We start from the raw sequence: 11,498 nt of genomic DNA, 5'->3' as shown, positions 1-11,498 counted from the left end.
AACAAGCACCAACTAATAAATACTAATATGTAAAGGAAAGTCCTCTACGATCAAGTCTCTAAAACCCTTTGAAGAGTTTAAGGTTCAGTGACTGGAGGCTTCTAGGTAGTTCGCGACAGCGGTCCTCCCTCTACAGTTTAACGGACACGTCCAAAGGATCACAGCAGTCATCAGACCCACAGGAGAACGCTACAGTACTTCAGGCAGCAAACAGAAAGCGTTGACAGGGATTGCAGCATAACCAAGGCAGTCTTCACAGCAGCACTGGGCCCAGAACCCCAAAACGGATCAGCCAGAGGCTAGAAAAGAGCACCAAATATGACCACCAACGTCACAAATAGCAGAGGTCACACACACACACACTGCAATGTGATAAAATATAGTTACGGCCCTTCAGGCAACATTAGCGAGCGTTGAGGAAGGTTCGAGGATAGCCACAATCTTCAGGACAGCACCAGACACTGGAACCACAGGATGGATATTGCCCAAGGCTAGAAGCAAGCAACCACAATGAACACCGACACCATAGATAAACAAAGGGACACACATTCACACTGTGTGGTAATAAAAGATTACGGCCCTTCAGGAAACATTAGAGAGCGTTGAAGGAAATCCAGCTGCAGTACACCGGTGTTCAAACAGAGAGGCCTAGGAACCTGGGCTTCATTTGTTGAACGGGAGTCCTTTGACACAATGGCAGCAGATCAACCACCACCAGGCACACCCTCTCTCCTAAAGAACCAGATTTTATCTCCTTCCACCAAAGCATGGCCAGCTGTTAACAATTAATCGCCAATTTCAAATCATCAGCAGCAAGGCAGAGGCAATAATAAGGTAATTCAATGACAGGAAGTATCGCCCAAATATGGGCAGAAAGGTGGTGCATGGTAACGAGTTCTAATAAACAGATTAAATCACATTAGCAGGGGAGGAAGCACAGTCCAAATATGGGCATAATAAAAAAGGAAGCAGGTTGCCAGGTTTGTCCATGAGCGGGTGTCTAAAAAGAGTCAAATAGGGCAGATTAAATAATAGCAACAAAACCCACTACAAATTTGATACACACACACAGTGAATAACCACAACAATTCAGAGTGCAAATGTTCATGCACACAGTAAATACCACCACACATTAAGGCCCAAATGTCTCTACTAATTAAAAAGATTCCTTTTTTAAAAAAAAGGTAAAGAGTCCACCGGTGACAGTTGAGGTCAAGATGATTTTGCATAATGATGTTGTTATTTTTTTGAAAAAAAGGTGAAGAGTCTATAGGTGAAAAGGACCTCGCCCCTATTTTGTTAACTCTGCCCCACATATAAGTATAGAACCCTGGCAGCGATGATGGCAGAATCTGCTATGCCTGCCGGCCGTAGCATATTCAAGCAAAGCCAAAACAGATTAATTGTGTGAAACAAAGCAAAATAAACGTAACTCACCTATCAAGAAGAAACAAAGCAACCTCGGCATCCGATTCCAGGTCTTCCCAAATTTCTCCATTTCTGCAAAGCTGCTCCAATATTTACGCAGGTCCTACCTGCTACACGCCCCCTCTACACTCATTTTTCTGCTAATTGGCTGCGAGTATATGCCCCTTACTGCTGACTGGCTGTGAGTATACCTCCCTTATTGCTGATTGGCTGCGAGCAGGGCTCCGAACCGGTTCAAGGAACAAAAACAAAAACCGGAAATGAACAAAATTTTCACAGGAACAAAAACAGAAACAAGAACTAAATCAATTTTAATCATTTGGAACAGAAACACTTATTTGAAATTACCATTAACCGGTTAATAACGGTATTTTATCGTTCTCTTTAATATTTTAATTAGACAGTGACAAATCACAATTGAATAGTAGAGCATGTGACGCTGACGCATGGTGACAAGCGTGAGTGAAATGCCCGTGCAGCAGTCATAGGCAGTCCATTTCTCTGGCCCGATTAGATTTGTCTTTAACCACAAAGTTGGCTACCCATCAAATTTTTCAGAGGTGTGTTTAAGTAAAACATGCTTAGAAATGTTAAGATTAGCCTTAAGTAGTAATGCAATCTATGTTTTTGTTTCTCTTCTGTAATTAATGTGAGCTAATTTTTAGAATTTAAAAAAAGTCAAAATTGGCCTATTAGATTATACCACTGTCAATGACTTTTTTAGATGGGTCGCCACAGATTAAATCCTTTTCGTCAGTATTTCTCCTATGACAAATTGTCTAACAAGTCTGTCTGCAAAATTGAAGGATGCGGGGCAGAAATAGCCGGGAATCACCACCGAGGCATATTCAACGTAAACATCCAGCAGAGTATACTGTTTCAACCAGCATTAAAAGACCAGCATCTACAGCAGATGGACAGACAACTCTGGACGCGGCCATAGTGAAAAAGCCAAAGACAACAGACCTGCGTATTCAAATGAATCCTGAAGTTTGTTGATTTGGACATCTCTCCGCGTTTCTGGCAGCTAATCCAATTGTAATAACAAGTTAGCTGGCTCCGGTAAAGTTATATAATTCATCAAAGCGTTCTGTATGAAAGTTACACAGAACGCAGTCTGCCCCTATTCGCAGTCATATGCCATATGACTACCAGACCTTGCAAATAACAAATTCTTAACTGACAAGTAATCATTTGTTTTGCACAAATCACTGTTTAATTTAACACATTCGAGGAAGGCTTTATGACTAAGCGGAATCCTCTGCCGCCCGGTCGCTCCTGGTTCACAGCTAGCGCTGCCTGCATTTCCCTTCACCGTCCGCGTTTTGATTTTGGCAAATCAGTTTGGGTGAATGCAAACAACATGATTATCATGAGCACAACATCCAGCTAGGCAAGAAAATATGCAATCTACCTGAGAGATGACTTCTTTCACTATTTCACAGGCCAGTGGTTTGTGTGTTATGTGTGTGACATTTTTTGTATGACATTAAAATTCCCTTTAGAATAATTGCACATAAATATGTTAAGCAAACAAATTTTATTTATATATATATATATATATATATATATATATATATATTATATATATATATATATATATATATATATATATATATATATATATATACACACACACACACACACACACACACACACATATATATATATATATATATATATATATATATATATATATATATACACACTATATATAATGTGTATATATATTATTATTTATTTATAAAAAAAATTCTGAGAAAATTTTATGCACCTTTTATATACTTAACTGCAGACATGGACACGGTACAGTACAAATATTTTGAGCATCTCTTATTCTGTCCCTTATTTTCCTATAAAGAATCACAATTATCCCTTATTTTCCTTTATGGCATCCCTAGTTATATTGTTAGAAAAAGTTTAAACTGTGTGAATTTTAACTACTTGGTCTGTAATTAATTACTTTTTAAATAAAATGAGCAAAACTTTTTGTGGTGAAAGGAGCATTGCGATAAGATGATCTTGAGGCTTACTATTGAGTAATTTTAACATACACAACATGCAAACACCAATAAAACTATTAAAGTTATTAAAAACAATCAACATGTAGCAAGAAACACAAAAAGAAAGTTGGATGAACTAGTTTTTTTTTTATCTGATTGAGTTTGCAGATACTGCATTTTGCTTTTGCAATAGTGTTTTAGTTGTGTAAGGTCATCCAAAGGCAGAGTGCAGTATCTGCATTTTAGTGGTCACATCAATGGTCATGGTTTTTATCCATAAAAATTTTCATCCTAAAAAGGCTTTAAATGAATGCATTGCCACTAATCTACCCACAACATGTTTGACTGGCTGATGTAAAAACTCTAAAGGCATTTTTCTCAGTTTCATTGTTTGCGTAGTTACTGCCCTTTGCCTTTGTAGGGCAGAATACAAGAGGCTATAGGAAATGAGTTTGCCATCAACTCCTCAAATATCCGTGATATGGTGTAAAATGTTGCTCGGGTGGGAAGTGTAAAGCTCAAGAATGAGATAAAGGGAAGGCTACTAATGCTTTAAAATTGATTCAGCTACATGCAGAGGACCGATCTGTTCTTGGCGTAAAGGTACAGTACACTGACAGAGAAAAAATTGTGTTGCACACTTTGGCCGTAAGAGAGCTAACTGAATGACACACAGCTGAATACATTTTATCCGTGGTGAAGGATGTATTAGAAGAATATCATGTTAAATTAGGGCAAGTTTACTCAATAACGTCAGATAATGGCGCTAACATGTTAAAGGCAATGTCTTTATTATCTGATATGCAAGTGGGGACCCCATCTGAAGCAAATTAAATTGATCCCATGGGTGCAGGAATGGAAGAGGCGAAACTCCTGATTTGGCAATTGAACTTGACTCTGTGATATCAGGACATGTGTTGCGCAGTGTGATGTGCTTGACTCATACCCTGCAGTTAGCAGTTGATGATGCATTAAAAGAGCAACGGTCATCCAATTTGATTTCTAAAGCAAGACGTGTTGCAAAAAAGTTGTCACACAAAAACTTTGTCACTCTTCTTAAGAGAATGGGGCACAAAAGGGTAGTTGTTGACTGTCCAACGCGCTTGCATTCTACACACGATATGCTGGAGCGGCTTTTAGAGCTCACACATTTTTGCGAAGACATGTCACCAAATATTAAAGAACTACATTTAGGTGAGAATGAATGGGAGGCAATATCCAGCTTGGTGCGTGCACTGAAACCAGTGAAAATTGCTACGAAAAGCCTCCAATCCGACCAGTACACAGCGGGTGACTTCTACGGTGTATGGCTTCAGGGTGTACTGTGTACCGACAGAGTTGACAATTTCTTTTGCAAAAAAGCCTTGTTCAGTGTCTCAAATCAAGACAAAAACAGCCCTCTTTGACAATGATGCCCTTTGTGGCTGCTTTATTCTCGATCCTAGATACAGACTTTTTCTTAGCAATCTTCAATCCGAAAGTGCAAAAATTCACTTGTCGTGCCTGGGAAGCCATTCAGAATCTATCTGGCAGCAACATGATGGCACAGCAAAGTCCGTTCCAATCATCCGGCGATGACAACGATGACAACAAGAACAGCTGTTGATGGCAAAAGAAAAAGAAATCACAATAATAAAATACACTCGTGTTTCAATCTAATCTGTTTTGGATGTTTTAAGTACTGGGCATGTGTTGTTCCCCTAACCTAACTTGCTATGAATGTAACTGCACTACCTGTAAAACAAGTCAACGTTTAGAGCGTGCATTTTAATGCGTCAAGTACATTCTTTCCCCACTGAGGTCTTCAATGAATGCACAGGTCTTGGAGGACATTCTTTTCGTATGTTTAAAACAAGCAGTATGAACTTTAGGCTCATATAGACTTTTACAGTTAGTGCATTTCGTTTTTAAACTTATCCAAGTATCACAGGTAGCCCAAAACAGGTCAATGTGATTCCTTTATAGACTGTTAATACTTTATTAAATTGTAGAAATTTTGTTGTGGTTTTATTTTACGTTATATTGTATTAAATGATCTAGCTTTATTAGCTAATGTGATGCAAGGACGTGTCGCGTTGGGTGTTTGCGTTATAGCCTACTTTGAAATTAGCAGTTGACGGTGCATTATAAGAGCAATGGTTATCCAGTTTAATTTTTTTTTCATGTAATTTCTAAAACAAGTAGTGTTGCAAGAAAGTTATGTACACAGAATGTTATCACTCTTCTGAAAAGAAGACTTTCCATTGTTCAGTACGAACGGTTCCGTAAAACAGGTCAATATTTTTCCAGCTGTTTATGCTTTATAAATTAATGGAGGTATTTCTGTTGTGGTTTTAACCATGTTATGCATTAAATGTTCAAATTTAACTATCATGTGTTGTTATTTTTGAGTGAAAATGAGTCTGTTTATACATTTGTACATTTGCAAGTATATGTAAAATGAAAAATAATGTAATTCACTTTTTTCAAACTGCAGGTTTGAAAAGCAAAGCCTGGTCTGACACCACACACCCCACTCTGACCATCTCACAGCACAGCCATCAGCTCCCTCCCCCTCCCTCCCCCCTATTGTTTCTCAGCCTGTACTCAAGATCTGTGAAGAGGATGTATACAAAGTCTTCAGAAAGCAGAAGATAAGGAAAGCCAAAGGCCCAGATGGTGTCTCTCCAGCCTGCCTCAAAGCCTGTGCCGTCCAGCTATCATCCATCTTCACATTGATCTTCAACAGATCCCTGGAGCTGTGTGAAGTCCCTTCTGCTTCTAAACGCTCCACCATCATCCCTGTACCCAAGAAACCAAAAATCACAGGACTTAATGACTACAGACCTGTGGTCATGAAGTCATTTGAGAGACTGGTGTGGGGGCTACTTAAAGGACATTACTGGACTCTTGCTGGACCCCCTGCAGTTTGCTTACTGAGCAAAACAGGTTCGTGGATGATGCAGTCAGTATGGGATTGCACTACATGCTCCCAACATCTGGAAAAAACCAGGGACTTATACAAGGATCTTGTTTGTGGACTTCAGCTCCGCTTTCAAACACCATCATCCCGGACACCCTTCAGAATAAACTCTCACACAGCTCTCTGTACCCACCTCCATCTGTCAGTGGATCACCAGCTTTCTAACAGACAGGCAGCAGCTAGTGAGGCTGGGGAAAATCACATCCAACACCCGCACCATCAGCACTGGAGCTCCTCAGGGCTGTGTTCTCTCCCCACTGCTCTTCTCTCTCTACACAAATGACAGCACCTCTAAAGACCCCTCTGTCAAACTCCTGAAGTTTGCAGACAACACCACAGTCATTGGCCTCATCCAGGACGGCAATGAGTCTGCTTACAGACAAGAGGTCGAGCAGCTGGCTGTCTGGTGCAGTCACAACAACCTGGAGCTCAACACGCTCAAAACTGTGGAGATGATCGTGGACTTCAGGAGAAACCCCCTGCTCTCCCCCCACTCACCATCATGGACAGCACTGTGGCTGCAGTGGAGTCATTCAGGTTCATGGGCATCACCATCTATCAGGACCTCAAGTGGGACATTCATATTGATTCCATTGTGAAAAAGGCCCAGCAGAGGTTGTACTTCCTTCGTCAGCTGAAAAAGTTCAACCTGCCACAGGCACAGATGACACGTTTTTACTCCGCTATTATTGAGTCTGTTCTGTGCTCTTCTACAACTGTCCGGTTTGGGTCAGCCAGCAAATCAGATTTAAGATTGCAACGGACTGTTAGGACAGCAGAAAGGATCATTGGTGTGCACCTGCCCAGTCTTCAGGACTTGTACAACTCCAAAGTAAAGAAACGGGCAGGTAACATCAAAGACACCTCTCACCCTGGACACAACCAGTTTGCACTTCTCCCCTCAGGCAGACGCTACAGATCTCTGGGCACTAGAACATCTAGACATAAAAAAACAGTTTTTTCCCCCCCATGCCTGTCACGACACGCACACAAACAGGTAGATCCAATTGCAGTGTGTTTTATTAGGATAATCCAAGTCTCATTATCAGCCAGGGCAAAGGTCACAATCCAGGTAAATCAGTCCAGAAACAAGAAAACATAAACAACATCCAAGACCCACGACAAACCAGGGTGACATTCAACAAGGACTCCGTAATAATGACAGAAACAACCAGGGTATTTATAGACAGGTGCAAACAAGGTAAGTGGTGACAGCTGAACACAATGAACAGTGATGAACAGATAAGGCTAGTGGGAAATGTAGTTCTGACGAAGGGTGACAATAAGGGGGAAGTGAGACCTCTAGTGGCCACCCCGGGAGACACAGAACAGACACCGTGACACTACCTCCCCTCTAAGGAGCAGCTTCCAGATGCTCCTCAGAACAAAATAAACACAAAACAAAGAGACCAGGAGGGAGGTGGCCTGGTGGAGGCAGAACAGGGGGAGGGATGGCGGGCCAGGCCCGTGTAGGGGAACTGGGACGGCAGCGATGGCTCCCCTGGTAGCCCAGGTGGCTTGGTCAGATCAGGGGGCCATGGTGGACCCGAAAGTTCAGGGGACCACGAGGGTCCAGGCAGTTCAGGTGGCCACGGTGGACCCGCAAAGTTCAGGGGACCACGAGGGACCAGGCAGTTCAGGTGGCCACGGTGGACCCGAAAGTTCAGGGGACCACGAGGGGCCAGGCAGTTCAGGTGGCCACGGTGGATCAGTCCATTCTCGTTGTGCAGACGGCCAGGGAGGAATTCGCCATTTGAGTGGCCCGAACGGAACCTGCCAATCGGGGAGCCCAGTAGCAAGTAAGGAGCAGGCTGTGGCGATGGCCAGGTCACGGCATTGGGAAACGGCATCGGGAAACGGCCTCAGACAAGGGCACCGCCTCGGGAACGGCCCTTGGGACACGGGTATCGCCTCCGGAAACCATCTCGGGCCCCGCATCGGGCCTCCGGAACAGCATCGGGCACCGCCTCGGGAATGGCATCGGACTCAGGAACGGCATCGGACAAGGACCCTCCGCATCGGGACCGACCTCGGCAATCGGGCACTGCCTCGGGAACGGCCTCAGGAACGGCCTCAGGAACGGCATTGGACAAGGGACCCGCCTCGGGAACGGCCTTGGGCACGGCCTTGGGAACGGCCTCGGGCTCAACCTCGGACAAGGACACCGCCTCGGGAACGGCCTCGGGCTCGGCCTCGGGCTCGACTTCGGGCACCGCCTCGGGAACGGCCTTGGCATCGGGCACCCCTTGGCATCGGGCACCGCCTCGGGAACGGCCTCGGCCTCGGGCACCTCCTCGGGAACCGGCCTCGGGGGAACAGCCTCGGACAAGGACACCGCCTCGGGAACGACCTCTGCATCGGGCACCACCTCAGGAACGACCTCGGCCTGCGCATCGGCCACCGCCTCGGGGAACGACCTCGGCCTGCGCATCGGGCACCGCCTCGGGCACCGCCTCGGTCTCTGGAACAACTCGGGCACCACCTCGGTCTCTGGAACAACATCGGGCACCGCCTCGACCTGCGGACGGCCATCGGCACCGCCTCAGGCGACCTCGCCGCGCATCAGGAACACCTCGGCCTAGGCGCCATCGGGCACCGCCTCGGTCTCTGGAACCAACTCGGGCACCGCCTCGGTCTCTGGAACAACATCGGACACACCCCCGACCTGCAGGGAACCGCATCGGCCACCGCCTCGACGCCTCCGGAACGGCATCCTGGGCACCGCTTCGGCATCGGGAACGGCATCGGCCACCGCCTCGACCTCCAGAACAACATCGGGCCCCGCCTCGACCTCCAGAACGGCATCGGGCACCGCCTCGACCTCCAGAACCACATCGGGCACCGCCCCGGCCTCCAGAAACCATCGCGGGGGCACCGCTTCGGCATCAGGCACCGCTTTCGGGAACCTTGGAACCACATCTGGGCACCGGACGACATCGGCCTGCTTCGGGAACCTTCCTCCTGGACGACAGCGGCCTGCTCAGGAACGTCCCTCCTGGACGGGCGGCAGCGGCCTGCTCGGGAACCTCCTCCTGGACGGCAGCGGCCTGCTCGGGGGGAACGTCCTCCTGGACGGCAGCGGCCTGCTCGGGAACGTCCTCCTGGACGGCAGCGGCCTGCTCGGGAACGTCCTCCGGGTTTTGAGGAACGGCTGACGCCTGTCTCCTCCTCCTGCGGCCTCTATGATGGCGTGCCGGTGGGCTCCTTGACGGAAGACTCAGGCGTTGAGTCAACCATCTTGTCTGCCAACACCGGTGTAGATTCGACCATCCTGTGCAGTGGTGCTGGGCTGGCGGTCATCTCGTGCTGTGGTGCTGGGCTGGCGGCCATCTTGTGCTGTGGCGCTGGGCTGGCGGCCATCTTGTGCTGTGGTGCTGAATTGGTGGCCATCTTGGGCATTGGCGCTGGCTCAGCGGCCCGTGATGTAAACACTCCTGGGACACTCTGGGATCTGGCACATCCTGGAAAAGTAGCTTAAATACTGTCTCCGCGGCCCATCTTGGGCTGTGGCGCAGGGCTGGCGGCCATCTTGTGCTGTGGTGCTGGGCTGGGGGGCCATCTTGTGCTGTGGCGCTGGGCTGGCGGCCATCTTGTGCAGTGGCCCTGGGATGGCGGCCATCTTGTGCTGTGGCGCTGGGCTGGCGGCCATCTTGTGCTGTGGTGCTGGGCTGGCGGCCATCTTGTTGGAGACTCAAGTGTGGTTGATGTATCCCACTGAGCACGATGGCACAGGTAACGGGTTAAACCCCCAAAAGTCTAGGATCTCCAGCCCCTTCATCTCCCATTGAGGCAAAGGGTCATCCAGACAATTTGTTAAAAAAGTCCTTCAGTGCTGCATCATTATAACCCAACCCGACCGCCATGGTCCAAAAGCAATTGCGCCAGGCCACCCACCTCACTCCCCCTTTGACGAAGGGTGGTTAAGTTCCGGAGTCTCCCCCTCCGTTCCTCCATGGTGGCTGGGGAACGGATTCGAAATCCCACACCGCTGGATCTAGGCATGACGGAGTCCTTCTGTCACGACACGCACACAAACAGGTAGATCCAATTGCAGTGTGTTTTATTAGGATAATCCAAGTCTCATTATCAGCCAGGCAAAGGTCACAATCCAGGTAAATCAGTCCAGAAACGAAAGAAACATAAACAACATCCAAGAACCACGACAAAACCAGGGTGACATTCAACAAGGACTCCGTAATAATGACAGAAACAACCAGGGTATTTATAGACAGGTGCAAACAAGGTAAGTGGTGACAGCTGAACACAATGAACAGTGATGAACAGATAAGGCTAGTGGGAAATGTAGTTCTGACGAAGGTGACAATAAGGGGAAGTGAGACCTCTAGTGGCCACCCAGGGAGACACAGAACAGACACCGTGACAATGCCATCTCCAGCTTAAACAGCTAACATATGAATCATTACCTGTGTTCTGTAATTCTGTAATTCATTTCCGTAAATCATTCTACATCTTTAATTATTGCCTTCTGAAGTATTATGTAAATACATATGCATATCTATTTTATTTATACAGTTCTATATAGAGTAAAAATGCACAAATCTGTACATAAATCAATCTACTGTTCCAGATTCTTTCACATTATTTATTGCTAAGTCTTGTTTAAAATAATTTTTATTTTTTGTTCTCATGTCAGATGTGTATTGTATGCATCAGGAGCACCTTTAAAAAATCCACAAACAAATGTTCCCTCGTGTGTTTGCGCACACCCTTGTGATTTTAAAGCTAATTCTTTTTCTGATTCTGGTTATTTTTCGAAATTAAACCAGTTTGGAACGGTAATGTTTAATGAGAAAACACGGGACCCGGAAACGTTATAATACCGATTATGTTCTGCGTGAACTGATTGAATTTTTTTTTTTTCGTTTTTAAGCCTGGCTGCGAGTACCACGCCCCTTACTGCTGATTGGCTGCGAAATCATGCCTCTTACTGCTGATTGGCTGCGAAATCATGCCTCTTACTGCTGAATGGCTGCAGGTGTGTTTTGGGACTCAGTCCAGCACTGGTCAAAAGCGTTTTTCAAATATTGCTTAGTGCACCTTTAAAGGGTTAGTTCAACCAAAAATGAAAAAAGAAAAAAAATAGC

General features: G+C 46.0%; 1 protein-coding gene across 1 annotated transcript in view; it reads left to right on the top strand.

Moving 5' to 3' along the window:
* Positions 1-7,134: 7,134 nt before the first annotated feature.
* Positions 7,135-11,498, top strand: part of LOC109046020 (NACHT, LRR and PYD domains-containing protein 3-like) — a 435,468-nt gene continuing 431,104 nt past the window's right edge. The window contains exon 1 of the mRNA XM_042746145.1: positions 7,135-7,241. The gene's annotated coding sequence lies outside the window, so the exon portion shown is untranslated. The remainder of the gene's footprint in view (positions 7,242-11,498) is intronic.

Source organism: Cyprinus carpio, chromosome A4 (assembly GCF_018340385.1).
Source record: "Cyprinus carpio isolate SPL01 chromosome A4, ASM1834038v1, whole genome shotgun sequence".
Taxonomy (NCBI): Eukaryota; Metazoa; Chordata; class Actinopteri; order Cypriniformes; family Cyprinidae; genus Cyprinus; species Cyprinus carpio.
The sequence above is the reverse complement of the archived record's forward strand: the minus strand, read 5'-3'. Positions and strand labels throughout refer to the sequence as shown.